The 6970-nt window shown below is 31.8% G+C and overlaps 1 long non-coding RNA gene across 1 annotated transcript in view; it reads left to right on the forward strand.

Annotated features, from left to right (window-relative positions):
* The window catches only part of LOC111088018, a 6683-nt gene extending 2228 nt beyond the window's left edge, over nucleotides 1-4455 (forward strand). The window contains exon 2 of the long non-coding RNA XR_002612640.1: nucleotides 3872-4455. This is a non-coding gene — a long non-coding RNA (uncharacterized LOC111088018). The remainder of the gene's footprint in view (nucleotides 1-3871) is intronic.
* Nucleotides 4456-6970: the final 2515 nt, after the last annotated feature.

Consider the following 6970-nt stretch of genomic DNA (forward strand, 5'->3'; position numbering starts at 1 on the left):
ATCTGCTGACAACTGTCCAAGTAATTCCAGTAGTTGTCCTTTCAAGCTCATTGCCAGATGTACTGCTTTCTGCTCCTCTGTCCATCCACTTATCTCTGCCAGTAGCTCAATATGCTTCCCACGGTGCTTTCCCATCGTATTCTTGTAGCTTCCTTCTTAATGAATCACTCCTAGTACTGACATTCATATCTGGGATGTGACATCTAACGGGACTAAATATGTCAGCATTAGGGTTTAGCTGCGTGGTCTGGAAGGGGCTTGCCATTGTCAGGGGCTGATTAAGTCGATGGTTAATGTATCCTCCTTGTGTAAAAGACAATAGATCATCCTTTAATGTATCTAATTCTCTTTTAACTTTACTAATGTTTTCTGTTTGTACTTCTTGTTTCCTTTCTTGTTCCAGTTGCCACTGTTGTAGTCTCTCTTCTTGTTTCTTTTTATTTTCCTCCAACCACTGCTGTAGTCTCTCTTCTGGTTTATTTTCTATCTCCTCCAACCACTGCTATAGTCTCTTATCTGGTTTATTTTCTTTCTCCTCCAACCACTGCTGTAGTCTCTCTTGTTTATTTTGCTGTTCGAGCTGCCATTGTTGTAGGTTTTCGTGCCACTTCTGTAATCTTTCTTCTTGTTTCTTTTCTTTTTCCTCCAACAACTGTTCACGGAAAATTAACTAACGAACAGATGTAACAAATTGGTGTCAGAGGGTGGGAAACGAGAAGCGGCAAATCAAACTACAGCTTAGCAGATTTGATGGCAGCAAAAGAAACAAGAAGAATGAGAAAAGAAACAAGAGAAATTACAGCAGTTGTTAGAGGAAAAGAAAAAGAAACAAGAAGAACGAGAAAATAAACAAGAAAAGAAACAAGAAGAGAGATTACAACAGTTGTTGGAGGAAAAATAAAAGAAACAAGAAGAGAATTTACAGTTCATTCCGACGAAACTTTAGCAACCTAAGTCCTTTCTTAAATAAAACTGGTTTATTCTTTCTGAATTTAACTTTGTGATACACTTAATTTCAACAGTCGCGCTATAACAACGAATGTGCTCAACTTCAATAATACTCAGTTCAATTACACACTCTGACTGCAGTTCAATTACTCACTGTGTCGTCACGTTGTGACCATCTTATATATACCAATCTAGTAGTCTCCCGATAATTCACGAAGGTTCGAGAAGTACGTGGCATGATACTAGTCACGTGACCTCGCTTACAGTATGATAAAACAAATTTTAATAAAACAAATAGTGAAATAATTTTGTAAACATAATAATAAGATGAAATTAAAAATCTTATAAACAAAAATTAAAAATTGATATTTTCTATAGAGGAATTCAATGAGATAGTGTTTATTTACCAAGCAGGAATCATCTTAGTAATAACTTATTGGATGAATACATCACTTCAACCTCACAGTTATTAGAGGCATGGATTTCCAAAAATACAAAAATGTTTGGTATAGAATTTTAATGTTTTTTCTCACATTCATCCTAATTGGTCCATTTGGAATTCAAAATTATTGTCAGGTAATTAAGAGGAATCTGTAAAAAAAAACATCAACTGTATACATAATTTTTATCACAAATTGTAGGCCTTTTGGTCTAATACTTAACTAGTTTTCAGTGGTTAAATGATTACAAGAATGTGTGATTTAAGGTAGTTTGATCTGACTGTTGTATCTATAGAAGTACATAATTAACAGCTAAAAATATGTTTAGTATTTAAATTCACAAAAATTAAATTAAATTTGTTAGTGGCTAAGTAATTACAGAATTAACAACTAAAATATGTTAAACAGGTAAGGTTATAAAAGTTAAATTATATTTGTCAGTGGCTTAGTATTTTCAGGTTGGTTATACAACTTGCTGTAGCTTGTTCTTCTGTTGGGTGTGTTCTTTTGGATTACGCAGTAAAACTAGTTTGATATTTAATCCACTTAATGATAGTGAATTAATTTCTTTCTTCTACAACATTTTATACATGGTAAAAGCTACAATCCCTGATAGGCCTAACTTCACAAACGTTTCAACAGGAATTCCAAAGATAATGTGCTTTTAACTCACAAGCAAAGCTCATGTCACTTACTTTGTAAAAATTCTTTGCTAATTGATTGATAACAAACATACTTACTGATTCATTGACTAACTTACTAACTCAGTCACTGACAAACAGACTCACTAAAACTTTAACACTGAACTGATTGATTAACTTAACTCACTCAGTCTGGCATTTTTATATATATTGTACTAGTTTTTTACATATTACAGATAGGCTTGCAAACTTTTTGAAGTACAATTCCAGGAGATAGATACCATGCCCACCTGTCACATCCTCTCTTTCATTAATTACTAACAGTTCTCTCTGACATCTTATACTATGTTATTTATAGCCAATAGAAAGCCAACTTTTTAATCTGTCAAATTACATTTTATATTATGTTGCTTTCTGTACAAAAAGTTGTATATTTCACCTCCAGTTTGAAAATTTTTGTCACGTGAATCACATCAACCAGCTTAATTTTTAATGGCTCTTATCCCAAATTTAGAAGGCCAGAAAAATTATAATAGTTATAGGATATTGTTTCCTTTATGTGTATTATTGCCTATATTTTTAGATGCACTATTTAATTAAAGAAAAATTTAGTGTAGTAGTATCATTGGTATAAAAATGTAGGCTTAATTATTGTTGACAGCAAACAAAAAGGGGATCAAAGTAAGTGTATATTTCTTATTCTTCATGTGTATTCCATATTTATTATTATAAAAGTAATTAAAATATATAACTTAGAAATTTATTAGTTTACATTAGGTGAGATAATGAAAAATAATAAAGATTTGTCATGAAGTTTGTTCATGTTCAACTTGTATGTTACACAATTCGATAGAGTAATGTGAGCTGCATGTTTGCTGAGTGACACCAAAGTTTTTCATTTGCAAACAGCAAAAATGTGAAGAAGCTTTGTTTTTTTCCTTTTTTTCTGTTATTTGTTTTGAGAATCCAGGAGATTTGTCAAGCAATCCTGGAACTAGGAGAATATATATGATTCAGGGAAACTCCAGGCAAATCTGGGACGGTTGACAAGCCTAATTTCAGATTCCACAGAGGCCCAAATTTCTTGAAACTTCTAAGACTTCACACAATCATTATGTTATGTAAAAGGCTCCCTCTAGTGAACAAAACATTAAAATATTAAAAATATAGTGTACAACAATATGTATTTTGCCCTAATATCTGGTATTACATTACAGATAAATGTCCAATACTGTTCACAAGTTTCTAATAAATGTACAGTGAATACTGTAATGTGAACAATCTGAAGAATGCATCAAAAACCTGAAGATCAGGTCTTATTTTACTTATGTTTCAGCTTAATGTATTCTTCTACGTAACTAACATTAGTAGGATTGAAATGTGGATGGAGTGGTGACAAGATATTCTTGCCCCAGGGCTTTTTTATAAGCATGCATACATCACAGATTATTCTTTAAGGTTTATAGTTTCAATCATTCTAAATGTGATTATCTGTGTTATTAGGCAGCTGTTTACCTAGGTCATCCAAGTGTGTAATGCCTGTTCACAGCTATTTAGCAAGAGCCATTTTTCATTTAGCTTAACATGTAATAAAGTGTGGATCAACTATGCATTGATAACCTGTATCATTGACTTAACTGGGTGAAAGAGAGCTGACATTGCAAAAAAAGTGTAGTTTTCAGCTGTTTGTTACCTGAATATTATTATTTTTATATAAATTAATTATCTATATTATTTTTGTTTTTTCATTAAATTGTTGAAAAACCTTAACTTCATTCATATATTTGTGTTAGTATATATATGACTCCATTGTGTATTTTAACACACTGTATTGCTTTTTAGAACAGGTTCATGATGGGCTTAGGACTGGTGGCAATAACTGGTTGTTTGACTTATATCGGATACTTGAATTGGGTAACTACAAAAGGCTCGGAGCACAATTATATTGCTGTAACAGAAGATGGTACAAAATACATACGCCCAAGAATTTCGAAATGGGAATGATTAGTTAACTTCATTGACACATTTGTGATAGTAGAAATAACTCCATTGTGTATTCTAACACTGTATTGCTTTTTAGAACAAGTATGTGATGAGCTTAGGACTGGTGGCAATAATTTATAATGGATATTTGAATTGGGTAACTACAAAAGACTCGGAGAAAAATATATCGCTGCAACAGAGAATGGTACAAAATACATATACTAAAGAATTTCAAAATGGGAATGATTAGTTGACCTCAACTGTTAACTGTAACATAGTACATAATTTTTATAACTAGAATAAAAATATTTATTTATGGTTATGTATGATATAGCCAGTTTTATGTGATGTATCATTTTGTATTAATCTAAATATGACCTTAAAATGAAATGCTGTACAACACTAAGATAAAAAGTGATATAAATTTTGTTTCCTGATTATAATCATGTTTCCATCAATTTTGTGATAAAGGACATCATTTGAATGCATTTTTTTCTTTTAGCTAATTACTCACTGATTTTTATTATTGGAATGCAAAATATTTTAAAACCAAAACTCATGTACAGTATAAAAATAATTGCACATTAAACATGTAACTTTGAATTTAAATAGGTAAGTAATTACTTTCATAATCTGAATGGTAATGAGGCTAGTCAATAAATTCTAATTAAATATACTAAAAACATTTTATTCTAATGTGACAGTTTTAAAAACTACCTTTTTATTAGGCAGCTGAGAATTAATGTTTGTTCATTAATTTTCAGTGAGAGCCATTTCTCATGTAGCTTAACTCGTAGTAGCACATGAACTGAAAAAGGTAGCAGAAAGGTGGAAAAGATAACATACAAACTCAGCAATTATTGCTTCAAAAAGAGTAATGTCCTTGAAAAATTAAATATCTTGTTGTGGAAAGTTAGTGTTTTTTGTACTGTTATTAGTGCACAAGTATAGGAGATACACAATATAGAAGCAGTAATATTAATAGTAATTCTGCAAGAATATTAAATTATAATGCACTAGATTTTCTTTAAAAATACATTTTCTGCTCTTCCTCACCCTGCATAATACAAGTAGAAATGCTACACCATTTAAAAATAGTGCAACACAACAATGAATCTTCACCTTACCTAATGGAAAAAAAAAAAAAAAAGTGAGTCGTTTTGGAACAAAATATATTAACATGTGATATCCTATCACAGTGCTCCTTGCTGCAAATATCAGCATCATCCACCAAGAGATAGTGTTACATGATTGACCTCAAAAGTTGTATCTTTCAGCACAGGGATCATAACTTTTCTTTGGAACTTCAACCTTCAAACTCTGAAGCCTGGAGGAAGCTCTTTGAATTTATTAGTATAATTTTTTTAAACATATTTTTTCATTATGGAATATGTGTTAAAAACATGGAAAAGTAATTTCCCATGTGGCATTTGTTAAGCATAGATTTCAACAAATATATTAATTTTGAAAATTCGTTTTTCACCTATGCATATAACATGGTTGTTTTAATTTTTCTTATTAATTCCTCCTCTTGGGATTAAACCTAAGATCTCTCATACATGAGAGGAATGCTTTACCAATAGAGTTAAATGATTAACTAGTAGGCCACTCTTTGCCACTCAAATTACTGCATTCTTCTCCTCTCACACATAAGGCCTATCCTTGGACTTTACTTATCCCAGGGTTGTGAGATGACCATTAGTTGGGTGCCAACTTTACTGTGTTAAATCTTTTATCTTCACATCAGATTCGAACCCATACCTACTCGTACTATAAGTGATTTCTCTGCCAAATGCATCCTTTAGCAATTCACAGTACCATAATAGTACATTATCAATTCACAACTCAATTTACCAAATAACAATGTTGTGTAAATATGTTTATAAGATGTTTTACACCAGAAGATTATTTGTATAATTATGGTTGTTTTCTCTATTTATTGAAACAAGTATTTTTTTTAATTCAGTTTATTTTTCAAGCAAAACAAACTACAATTCTTTTCTGACAGTAAAATATTTCTAATATTCTTTATAAATTACAAATTCATTTCCTTAACTGAAGTTATTCTAATCAACAGTAGTGTGACAGTAAGAGCACTTGAAGGATAACTGTAGCAGCGAGTAACAGGAAACTCCGGAAGACCTGGTGAACTTGCCTTGACAGTCTTCTTCTTTGGAGTGGAAGAAGGATCCTGTATTTAAAAAGAATAAATACTATAAAAAACATCTCAATGGGGATTTTCTAAACAGATAATTATACGATGGAAAAACATCAAGAAGAAATTCCCAAAACAGATTTCACTTGACTTTTTTGGGTTAAGTGCATTGAATCTCAGTCACAAAAAATATTTAGTAGAAAATCTTGTATTATTTGTTTAAAACTACCATAATGCCACATATCTATTAAGTAAAATGTTAATAGCAAGAAATTATATATTATTGACTTTACAAAATAAAGTCCTGTCTCACATAGTAAATCCACTTTATGATAAAACATGTTCTTTAATTCTGATACAATATCTTACCTCTTCTCTCATTCAGTACTGCCCTCTATATGCGCAAATTTTTTCGCTTGCCACTAGCCTTGAAACTCCCATCTACCCCACATTCAAAATGGTTCTGTTTAATTTGGTGAATTGAACTGTGTTGAACCATGAATTCAGAATTTCATATCATGACTATTGCTAGCTTGACTAATGCTACTTCGAATGTCATTCTCAGACTTCAGGTTCTACAGTTTCAGCTGAGGAGGTCTCAGCCTTAGTTTGATGGGAGCTTGAACACTATGAGACAACTGGTTTCTGGAAGGTCATGAGGATGAGGATTTAGAGAGCCTTTTTCCTTCTCCTATGTCGTTTAATCCCATGTGTCACCTGTGGATGCTCCCAGGCCTCCCCTCAGCCTTTTTAGACATGATTTCACAGATATGTTACATTTTGTTTGTGTCACCTATCTCATA

This window comes from Limulus polyphemus, unplaced genomic scaffold (assembly GCF_000517525.1).
Source record: "Limulus polyphemus unplaced genomic scaffold, Limulus_polyphemus-2.1.2 Scaffold2994, whole genome shotgun sequence".
Lineage (NCBI taxonomy): Eukaryota > Metazoa > Arthropoda > Merostomata > Xiphosura > Limulidae > Limulus > Limulus polyphemus.